At 37.8% G+C, this 12,604-nt stretch overlaps 1 protein-coding gene across 10 annotated transcripts in view; it reads right to left on the bottom strand.

The window, feature by feature from the left end:
• Akap13 (A-kinase anchoring protein 13) overlaps positions 1 to 12,604 on the bottom strand; it is a 290,953-nt gene that overhangs the window by 90,653 nt on the left and 187,696 nt on the right. The window lies entirely within an intron of this gene.

Genomic DNA, 12,604 nt, shown 5'->3' with positions numbered 1-12,604 from the left:
AGAAGGGCAAAACACAGCAGGAATGGCACTGGGAGTGAGTGTGCAAGACTTGGAAATGCAAATCCATCCTGCTTAACTACCTTATCCTTACAACTTCCTAATTCAATTGTTTCAGCAGTATTTGTTTTTAATTAACATCAAATATCCAACACTCTGTTCTCACTAACTGATAGAACAAGTAGACACAAGGATCTAGAAAACTTCAGAGACACCCGACAATCCTGACTAACTGACACAGGACATGGGGCAGGCAGGGCACACTGTTAACAAGTGCACTTAAGATGTTCATATGCGATACACAAACAACTCTAAATAAAACAAAACTTCTGCATATTTAACAGGATTAAAGTCACAAAAAAGTTCGCTTTTTTAACCAGAACACTACTAAACCAGAAACCCAAATTAAAAGACTGGAACCCTACATAGATTCTAAAAAAGAAAAGAAAAACAGTTTTTTTTTTTCCAAATAAAACTACTAAGTAACCCACCCCTCATCTAAGAAAATTAAGACTTCTGAATAAAAATTTGTGGGATATCACTAGTTGCAGTGTTTAGAATCAAATATAACGTTTAAAAATGCTTCACTAAAAAAGTTCCAGGAGAAAGGTAAACATTAACCCAGACACAAACCCTTGGACTGATAATGGTATCCTGCCTACAGGATATGCTAATGTATGGTGGCACAGTTTGTGAGAGTAAGTGATCAACAGCATGGGACGTGACTGAGGGGCCACTCCATGAGAGAACCAATACCTGACACTGTTTGGGTAACCAAGAACCTGAGACTAGACAGTTCAGGAACCTAGGGTAAAACCAAAAGTAACAGCTGGATGGTGGTGGCCCACATCTGGGAGGCAGAGCAGGCAGATAAATCTCTGTGAGTTCTGCTCTACAGAGTAAGTTTCAGGACAGCTAGGGCTACACAGTAAAACCTTGTTTTGAAAACAGACAAAGAAATATACAGTAACAACAAAATGACTCCTGATGATGTTCTGTTATGCTCATAGATCAGTGCCTTATAGATCAGTGCCTTGTCCAGCCATCACCAGAGAGGCCTCCTCCTGTAGCAAACTGGAACTAATACAGAGACCCACAGCCAGACATTAAACAGGCAAGAGACCTTAGAGCACTCAGCTCTAAGAGATGTCTCCATCAGATTCCTCCCCTAAGGGCTCAGGGAACTTGGCAGGAGAGAAGGTTGAAAGGTGTAAGAATCAGAGAGGATGGAAGATACCAAAATATCAAGGCCTTCTAGATAAAACAGGGTTGGCATGCAGATGATCCCATAGAGACTGGGGCAGCTTGCCCAAGGCCTGCACAGGTCTGTACCAGATGGGGTCCTAGAGCTAAACGAAGTGGACACAGGCCCCCATTCCAGAAGCTATCTCTGACTGATAACCATTTGCAAGTGAAAATTGAGTTTCCTCCAAGGGAGTCTCCCTGGGAAACAGGCCACTCCTAACGGTAGGCTGCACACCCAGCAGCATATGGCCAGCAGAAAATGAGTGCAATAGCATTTTTTGGAGGTCTCTTGTTTCATAATGGAATGTCACAAAAATTTCCATTTTTTAAAAAATTTGTTTTATTAATTTTTATTTTATTTATGTGTATTTTTTCCCTTTTTTACTCTTGTATTTTTTCCTCTTTTTACCCTACAGGTCTTATGGTTATATCTTATGATTTCCAGTTTAGTGTTTTCATAGGGTTTTGAAATGTACAGATGATAGGTCTCTGTGTCTATATTCTTGTGCCTCTTAGGCTCTTTTCCTTCTCTTTGTTTTGTCCTACGCCAGTGTGTTAGCTTTTGTTGTATCTTATTATTATTATTATCATGTAGGGACATATTTGTTTTGTTTTTCTTTTTTTTCTTCTTTAATATTTTTTGTTTCTTTTTTCAAGACTTGACTGTCCTGGAACTTAACTCTGCAGGCCTTGAGCTCAGAGATGCACCTGCCTCTACCTCAGGAATGCTGGCATTAAAGGCCACCACTAAAGGATTGGCCTGTTTGTTTTTTATGAGATAGGAAGGGGGTAGATCTGGAGGGGAGGGGAGAAAGGAGATACTGTAATCAGAGGTGAGGGGAAACTGTAATTAGAATATATTATGTAAGAAAAAAAATCTATTTTCAATAAAGGGAAAAAATCAAGACAGTACATTAACCCAAAACCTGCAAAAAAAACCAAAACAAACAAAAACCTTAGAATGTACAGAAATGAGTGGTTCAGAAAGCAGGAAAATACCTAGTTTCAACAGTCAGAAAAGCTGGTCAATAGTATCATCAAACCGTAGTAGCTTTTATGAGGAAGGTTATAAGCTACCCAAGATACGTGATGGTACCACAAGTCTAAGAGGGAAACCACAGGGTCTACACACAGGAAGGATAATAAAGATTCACTATAAACAACATTTGTGTAAAGTTCATAACTCTAAAGAAATGATCAAAATTTGCTCACAATGACATAAATAACTTCAGTCTTCATTCAAGTCACTGAATTTGTGGTTTAGAACTTTCTTTCAAAGGGAATCCCAGGCCAAAAGGCTTTCTGGTGAATCCCACAAATACTTAAGGAAGCGATAACACAAATTTTACACAAACTCTTTTAGGAAACAGACAAATAAACAACAGTCACAACTTGTTTTCTGAGCCTCTGACATCAAAACCAGATAAAGTCAGAAGAGCATTGGTCACTCTTAGGAATGGTGCAGAATCACCAGCAGAATTTTTGATAACCTGACTTAGGCAATATATGTGGAAGATAAGCATATCGTGAACAAGTGGGTCAATTCTAAGAAGAAAAGGTTATCGTAGCATTGCAAAAGAAAAGTATATAGTTAACAGCAACTGATGGAGGGGGGAAGGGAAGAGGGAAATGATGTAAATACAGTATAGTCTCAAAAAAAAAAAAAAAAAAAAAAAAAAAAAACAACACTCTAAAAATTCAATTTAAGTCTACCAACCCTCAAACTGAGGAAAACCAAAAGGTGAAAACTTGGTAAAAATTGGTATCTACTAAAATAAATTATCAGAACACTAACAGAAAAAAAATTCCTCAACCTGATAAGACGTTCTTAAAGATACAACAAAACAGCCCTATAGTTAGTCAACATCATTCCCAATGATATGAAGACCAAGCACATTAATCTGAAATTAAGAATAAGCCTGAAGAACAGCCACCATATCACCTGTATCCAGTACTGCTCTGGAGGGGTACTCGGTGCACTAATCAGAAAAGAAACAATACATGCAACGGGAAGAAGTGAAACTACTCAAAAGATGACCTAACTGTCTACACAGAGAATTCCAAACAACAAAAATGCTACTAGAATAAGTGCCTGAGGGTTGTGAGACAGACTTCCAAATCAATATTAGTTTTGTGTACTGGCAAAGATGCGTAGACACTAAAACACAAAGTAAAAGCTATGGTATTTATAGTAGTGCCAAGACATTTAGTTAGGGAAAAATGTAAAATGATAAATATAAAATAAAAATGTAAAAGATAAATAATATGTACACCATGAGAACTAAAAAGATACTCACTGGAATTAAAGGCTCATACAGAGAAAGCACATTTACAAATCAGAAACTCTAATAGTTATATCTCTAAAGTCAGACACATGACTTTAAGAGCCACATGAACCAAACCAGTATAGTACTGGTGTAAAACAGAATAAAGGTCAGTGGAAAAGAACTAAAGCCAGTTACTTAATTAGACAAAGATGCCAAGTTATTTCAATAGGGAACAAGCAGGCAGGGGACTAGAGTAAGCAGCTTATTTTTAAAAAAGCATGAATACAAGATATACAAAAGAAAGCATTCCTAGATGTGTCATTCAGCAGAACAGAAAAAATACTAAACTACAGTGTTGGTAAAAATAATTTTACTTAATGTATAGCAAGTTGGATGAGGACTTTGCTAAAGGATACATTTTCTTCCTATTTTTGACAACAGGAGAAATAAATTACTTGTGAGTAACTGCAAGTTTAGACACATATAAAATGAACACTACTTTCTCATCCCTGCTGTTTCATTAGTACAGAGAAGAAAGGCAGCAGGAACGAGTGGTCAAAATGGAATGCAGTTTCAGTAGCTTCCCTGGCATTATATAGAAGATGCTCTCCAGAAAGGTAACCTGGGCATGAAGAACTAGCACTAACCAAAGTCAGTGACTTTACAAAACATTATCCACATCCTTCAAAGGAACAGCTTAAAAGGATTATTACTACACTGTGTGTGTATATACATATGAATGCCCGTGCCTAAGGAGACCAGGGTATTGTATCCTCTGTAGTAGGTGGCTGTGAGGGACCTGACATGGGTGCTGAGAACTAAACTCTGCAAGACCACTATGTGCTTTGAGTTGCCAAGCACTTCTCCAGCCTCAGTACACTTTCTTAAAAAAAAAAAAAAATAGATAAAGCCAAACTAAAACAAACAAATAAAAACAATCTCCCAAGTAGTGGCTCAGAGAATTTTCTAATTTTTTAAAACCTGTATCTTGTTTTTACTGAGACATTTCTCTGTTAGCAATCAAAGCTATCATAATTTAGCATAAAAGTAAATCTTGAAGTGGGAAATGTAAAAATCCCTTTGTCTCTTTTATTACTATAATAGAGGTTGCATAAACATAAACAAACTTAGTTAACAGAAATAAACAAGCTTAGAGGAGTCTCAAATGCCAGAGTAAGAACATGAAAACGAGCCTCCCTGAACTATGCTGCTCTGCCCCTCTCCAGGACTCCAGTAATATTTTCAGCCAACATTTTGGCAAAGCCTAACACATGTGTCTTTGAATTGAACTCTTTTCACTATCATCCCAGTTCCATGGCCAATGTGTAAAGAAAACATTCTTCTCCTTGGATATGTACTCACTAAACTCTGTGTTTCCCTCAGTTTAGGCACTGGTAAGTTACATTTAGTGGTCACTCTATTGTGCAACTGTTCATGAGAATGAAAACAAAATTAAGGTAAAATAAAATCTCTTTAAGAGAATATATTATGTGATGAGGAAATACTAGTGTTAAGAAACCTTCCAGAAGCCTCGTGCATGTCTGCAGGTCTGGTGACTGATCCTTTTGCTCTAGATTCTTTCCAAGGGTGAGTGTATGTCAAACAGTCCTATTAAGACAAAGTTAACTTACTAGCTTAAGGAAGCTAAAATTTCAGAACTATCCCACATTTTAAAATAATATTTATCATTAATTTAAAAAAAACATATAGGTACTGAAAATATATCAATATGATTATTCCTTTGTAGCAAAAAAAAAAAAAAATCCTAATTTGACTGAACTTTTAAGTGAACAACTACACTTGAATGATCATAAACTAATAATATTCCTTTCAACTTTTCTATAGTTTCTCAAATTTTATTTGATAATTGTTTAATAATCATTGTAGTTGACAGAAAGGCGCATAGCAAAGACAGTACAGGAAGTTCCTCTATATGTCTCTCCCTCTTGTTTAATACTTGTCAGTATTTAAAAACCAACATTAGAAGCTGTGTGTGGTGACGTACATTTTTAGCTCCAGCACTCAGGAGGCAGAAGCAGCGTGAGCTCTGTGAGTTCAAGGCTAGTCTGGTCCACAAAGAGTCCAGGACAACCAGGGCTACACAGAAACTCTGTCTTTGAAAACCAAACCCTAACATCAGTACAGTGTTGTTAGCTAAACTCTAGATAAAAGCTTCATGTCTAACATTCATAACTAACATTCAGGGTACTGGGAAGTACTCTGCAAGCTATCAGACAAGGCAAGCATCAGGATGACAAAGCTACAAACCCTGAGGCTTATAACAGCTATCTGCCTGCACGATACACTGGTGCAACAGTGACACAAATGGCTATACTTTAATTAAGGTCTGTTCTGTGAGATGGAACCTGACAGTGCTAGAGAGGCCAAGAACATAGGGCTAGGTAGTCAATGGGACTAGGGAAACCCTACAACTTTCTGCTAAAGGAAACAGCAATGAAACGACTAATGGCATACCACTGCACCCACAGATAGTGCCCCATTCAACTCTCATCAGAGAAGCTTCTTCTTGCAGTAGGTGGGAATTAATAGAGACCCACAACTGTATAATGTGCAAAAAGAGAGAGACTTTGGAGCAGTTAGTCCTAAATAGGATGCTTTCATCAAACCCCCCAAGGCTCAGGGATCTATGAGGAAGAGGAGGTAACAAGACTGAACAAGCCAGAGGTGGTAGATGACTGCAGAGGAACAGTGCTTCTCAGAAACACAGGAACTCACAGAGTGGCACCACTGCACAAGATCTGCAAAGATTCAAGCCAGTCAGGGTCCCAGCACTGAGACAGTAAGTGCACAAAGAAGCTATTTGCAAAAGATAACTGCTGGCAAAGGGAAAATTAGTTTTCTTCAATTAAGTCCTGATTTCTACAAATCAGGGCAGACTCAGTGCCCAGGAGTAGTTGCCATCACAAAATGAACTCTGTCTTTTGCTGTTATTGCTGGACTCTTGTGGGCTTTTCGTCTAAGTATTTTTTTTTTAATTTGTCTTACTGTTTCTGTTTTTGTTTGAGAAAGAGAGAGAAGAAAACAAAGCTAGGGGGGTAGGGAGGTGGTGAGGATCTGGGAAAAGTTAGGGGAGGAAAAAACATCATGATCAAAATATATTACATGAAAACTATCTTTTAAAAAAGAATGAAAAAGTTCTCTGGATTCACTTGCTCTTCCACTTACATTTTTCTCTTCCAAAGAACTCAGGATGCAGCCTGTGTTTATTTTGTACATGTGCGTAAGAACATGCATGCAACTGTAACATTTTTATTTTAGTGTCTTTATTTAAATTCTTGTCCCACAGAACTGAAGTCATTTAGACTGTATAACTTTAATAGTACTAGACTATTTGCAGAATTATATAACCATCACCATCATTTAATTTCAGAGCACCACCATGGCAATAAAAAGAAACCCAACATTTAAATCTTTTTCTCTTGGTCCTAGAAAAGAACTGAGCCAACTTCTGTCTACTGATGTGCCTACTCTGAACAGTTCTTATTAATGTAGTCATGTACTCTTTAGTCTTCTGTGATGTTATTTTCACTTAGCAAAATGTATCCAATACTCATCTATGTTGTAGTATTAGTGTTTTATTAGTTCCAAATAACATTCCACTGTATGGCTATACCTACATCTTAATTATTCGTTCATCAAATACTAAACATTTGGGTTGTCTTGACTTTCTGGTTGCTGTAGATGAATAATACAATGAACGTTTTACACACTGATTTATACAAGCTTTTTGAGGACAGATGTTTTTATTTCCCTTAAGAATACACCTAGAAATGGGACTGTTTAATTACGCACATGGTAACTCAGATTTCACTTTCTGGAAACTTTGGGTTGTTTTTCAAAATGGCTGTACCATTTAGCAACTTTGCCACATTTTGTCAATATTTTTGTTATCTGTGATTTTTCTTGCCATCATAACAAGGTGGCCTTGTATCGCTCATAAAGTATGTTTTTCTCTTAAAATATAAAGGATATATTCTGTTACTTTTTGAAAAAGGAGGGACTAGAGATACCCCTCATGGGTAGCTTTATTCTTTCCTTAAAAAAATTAAACCAACCTTCTGTGATTGAGGACTATCCTACATCTTAAAACTGAGGAAGTTAAAGAACTTGTCCTCAGAGAATTACGTGAGAAGACTGTTTCATCAGTGTGGTCAACAAGCTTGCCCTAGCATCTTGTAGACTAAGCACCATGTGCTGACTAAGACGGTATGTGTTACTGTGGACAAAACCTCTAGCCCTACATACATCTTTTCCGGTCAAGTTATATTTAAGATAGACAGGCAGGCAGACATGTGCGATTGTGAACATGCATGTGTGCACTAACCCTAGCAGGTGGGCCAAGTCAAGAGATTATACACCCTACATACACTAAGTCACAGAACTATGGGATATATATATATATATATATATATATATATATATATATATATATATATGATATCATATATTTGGTTTTTTGAGACACGGTTTCTCTGTGTAGTCCTGGCTGTCCTGGAACTCACTCTGTAAACCAGGCTGGCCTCGAACTCAGAAATCCGCCTGCCTCTGCCTCCCAAGTGCTGGGATTAAAGGCGTGCGCCACCACCGCCCGGCTAGAAAGCAATAATCTAAAGGGGAAGCCATATCCATTGTGCCTGCTGTTACAGAGAAGTAAACAACTGTAGAAAAGCTGCTACTGGTCTGTAGAGATGGTTCAATGGTTATGAACACTTGTTCTTCTAAAAGATCTGAGTTCCATTTCCAGCACTCACATGGACATTAACAGTCTGTAACTTGAGCTGCAAGTGAAAAAAAAAACCACGAGCAAAACACTTAAGTCACATCCCAGTCCTCATAAAGACCGAGGCAGCACGCACAGGCCTGATGGCTCTGTATTAGACAGGGTGCCAGAGGTGAAACGAGTAGAGTAGTTTTAACCCCTGCTCCATAACCAGAAGCTATCTATCTTCAGGGGAGTCTCTCTGTAGAAACAAACCACTCTTGAGGGCAGACTGCATGCTCAGCAGTAGATGCCAACGGAACACAAACTCACAATGGTATCTTTGGCATCTTGTCACATAATGTCCTGTTAGGGCCTTTTTTTTTTCTTTTAAATCTTATCATTTTTAAATTTTAATTTAATTTTATTTACATTTTCTTCTCTCTTTTTGTCTTTCAGGTCCTCTGCCTATACATTATGGCTTCCAGCCTAGTATTTTTATGTGATTCTGGAGTGTGCAAATGAGTGACTTTCTGCATCTCTACCTGTTTTATGTGCCTTTCTTCTTGGACTCTTTTCCTTATGTTTACTTGTTTTGTCCTATTCTGATATGTTAGTTTTTATCTTATTTTAATTCCTTAGAAGACTGTTTTCTACTGAGGGACAGAAAGGGGTGGATACGGATAGGAGGGAAAGTGGGAAGGAGCTGAGAGGAGTAGAGGGAGGGAAAACTATAATCATGATTTATTATGTAAGAAAAAACCCCAGTATTTTCAAAGAAAGGAAAAAAGGGGAGGGGCTTCAAAGCCCTTTGAGTAACAAGACTCAGGACTCTAAGGGAAGCTATGGTGCCTTTGCTGGGCACATGCACCATGTGTATTACAACTCAGGGCTCTGAAACCAATGTAGATAATCCAGATTAAAGATTTTTGCTTCTGATATTTAGAAGCAAAAACTTTTTATTTTTGCTAGTGATTTTCACAAGTATTTGCACTAAGCAAATACTAGGGGATAGAGCTAAAATGAGAAAGTATGCTCTATTCTCTAGGGTGACAAGCTCAGTACTGTACTGAGAAAGTCAATACAGAAATATAGAAACAAATGTGAAACTGGAGAATAGGTGGGGGATATCGAGGACAAAGACCAAAGAAGAGGAGTCTGAACTACTCTGTTCTAGTGGTAGCATGTGGAGGCTTCCTTTAGAATACAGAAAAAGATATAAATGGAAAACTGTGAGAAAAGGCAGAATCCACAAAAAGAGAGATGCAGAAGGATCCACAATAAACAGATGGAGAAAAGTTAGATGAAAAGATGATAGATGTTTTAATTATGTTGAGTCTGAGATGTAACACTTTGACAAAAGGTTTAAGGTGAAAGAGGTGGGAAAGGAAGTTTTTAGTCTAGTTTCACATATTGTTGAGGCAATGTGTTAAAAAAAAGTGTGTATCGATCCAAGACCTGGTTAGATAACACATTATTTGCAGGTGAGATTAGCTTAAGACAGCTCAACTCACTGGTTTATGAATACAAGTAGCACAAAAGTATATATTAGGGGAATGCAAATCAAAACCAAAATAGGACATCACTTCATAATCGTTATTTGAGAGTGCAGAGAAACTGGAGGTCTTTTGAAACTGTTGGGGTAGAAATGTGTAAAATGTTAGAGCCAGGTGGCAAACAATGTAGCCATTCCTAAAAACCATAATTATCTTGGCTCAGCAATTTCAATTCTGGTCATACAGCCAAAGAATGAAAGCAGGGATTCAAACAGGTACTTACACACAACAGTCAGAGTAATACCACTCACAGCAGCTAAACGGTGAAGCAGCTCAAATGGTCGGTGTGTGAGCAAATAAAGTATATGTTGTTACAATGTATGCTATTTAGCCTTAAAAAAGAAACTGACACATCTTACAATTTGTATAAACTTGAGATGTTATGCTAAGTGCTATACGACTGTCAGCTGCAAATGGACAAATACTGCATGAATCCACTTATGTAAGGCGCACATAGCAGTCAGAAGCAGATAGAAAGCAGAATGGTGGTCTCCAGGGGACAGGAATGAAGGTTTACTGTTTAACAGGTGAGAAGCTCCACTTTGGAAAAACAACTGTTTTTATCTTTCTAGTAGTGATGGTTATAAAAAAGTGTAACTATTAATAACATGGGACTGGATAGTGTGCCCAAAAGTAGTTAGAATGGTAAATTATGTATATTATATCACAGATTAAAAAATGAGTGTACAGCAGTTAAGAGATGCAAACTTATTTAAACAAAAGTTGATAGGCATCCCACAAAGCCAAAATTATAGCCAGTAATCTGAGCCATATGCTACCAGTCATGGTCAATGCCATTAGCCAGAGGGCAATCTCCATGTTGCAGTGAGTAAAGGAAGAATGCTAAAACATGCATCAGCACTTTTAACCACATCCTGTGTAAAAGCAATGCCAAGCATATCATATTCATGTGTGGATAATATTGTGCTTATCACAGTAAGCTGCTCAAGACATAGAAGTTGGTTTAAAAACACCCCCTCCCCTTGCCCTATTTCAGAACTGCTGATGTGGCACAGAGGTTTGCACCACTCTCAGTTTTATTCCTCATCTCCACAGCCTCATTTTCACGGCAACCAAACGCCACACTATGTGGCTCCATTAGAAGTGTTTTCATATGCTTGCTGTTGATCAGATATCATGGCAGACACTGAGCACGTGTGGTAACACTTTGACACGTGTTGTAGGAGATCAAAAGTTAGCAGGTATTTCTGAAGAAAGCAATGTTTTTGTCATCTATTAGTCCCTTTCCCAGAAAAATTATCTCTATAGCCAAGGTGTTTACATACTAAAAAATAAACTGGTTCCTTGCACTATGTTTTTTTTTTTTTGTTGTTGTTGTTGTTATTTTTTTTTTTAATCTAATTCTGAGTAGGCTTAGCAAGCAGTTCATATCACTGTGGACTCTGCTAGCATTTGGATGGTTAGTAAAAATAAAGAAGAGAATATAATGATAATGGGATTCCCCACACAGACTTTGCTCTCACAAAACCACAGAGCTATGAATAAAATACAGAGTGGGCAAGTGACTCAGTGAATGGGAAAAGTAGAGACTAGTTCAAGGTGATTCAGAAACTTTACTTAGCAGGTAGGTAAAAGTTAGAAATAGATTTTAATACCTGTATCATTTGGAGAGAGAAATCACTCAGAACATATTAGTGATTCTTCAGCTAAAAAAATATAAGTCATCGTTTTTTTTTTTTTTTTTTTTTTTGCTTTGCCCATAGATACTGCCACCAAACCCAGCTCAGAGACCTCTCAGACTCAGTGCTCCAAGGTTCTAGTGAGTTACAGTGGAAGAAGTACAGGACAATGAAAGGCACATTGTAAGAAATGTCACATCCAGTCTGGTTCTTTCCATTCCTTCAGTGTAGCCTGGGACCTCTGTGATAATCTGAGCCACCCATCCTGAGATTCTACCAGTTTGAAAATAGAGATACATGTTTCTGCATTGTCTTGTTTCTGGCAGTGTCATGCTATTGTTTGTAACTGAACATTCTAATAATACAGGCTATGGTAACACCCAGTCTTCCCAGCCACCACAAATATTTACTTCCTCTGCAACCTTTTAGACAATCCAGACAAAGATACAAGGCTGAAGAAAAGGAAGCAAAAATCTACCATCTGAATATTCCTTCTGAGCTTCAGCTAATGAGATTGTATAGCCTGTGTAAGCCATGAGCACAGAGGGCACTGCTACTTTCTAAGTATTTTCATTTGCCATAAAGAAAACACTTAGAAATCCCATGACCATTCAGCTAGCACGCTGAATTGTTAGCTACAAAACTGGTCTTCATGAAATTTTCAGTGACATTAAGATTAATGTTACTATTAATAATAGGCTTGTATTTTTCCAGGTACTCAAACTTATTAAACTACTAGACACAAGTGGATCCTAAAATTACCCCAACTCAGGCTCTAATCCTATACTTACAAGTCTGGTCACACACTCCTTTTTGGTATGCTAGTTTGGGAGTAGGCCACAAGCACTTGTTGTCTTCTAAGAATGTTCTCATTGGCCAGACTCCGTCTGGCTATGGAAGGTTCTCATCAGTCAACATATGAAGTCAACATTAGCTTTTTGAAGAACACAATGGGGAAAAGGGCATGCTGGTACTAAAGGGCCCCTGTCAACAATCAAAATTATTTCATATCCCATTTTAAACACATGATTTATAGTGATAAATCATTTATACAAAGAGCCAGGAGCCATGTCTGTATCCAGAAAGAGGAGGCAAGGGAGGAATGTCATATGGGATGAAAGAGGGATGTCAACCAAGCATGAGTATCCTTGTTTAGGGGACCAGGGGAAGACTATCTAG

This window comes from Arvicanthis niloticus, chromosome 1, assembly GCF_011762505.2.
Source record: "Arvicanthis niloticus isolate mArvNil1 chromosome 1, mArvNil1.pat.X, whole genome shotgun sequence".
NCBI classification, from domain to species: domain Eukaryota; kingdom Metazoa; phylum Chordata; class Mammalia; order Rodentia; family Muridae; genus Arvicanthis; species Arvicanthis niloticus.
Note: the sequence above shows the minus strand (reverse complement) of the source record. Positions and strands in the feature narration are given on the sequence as shown.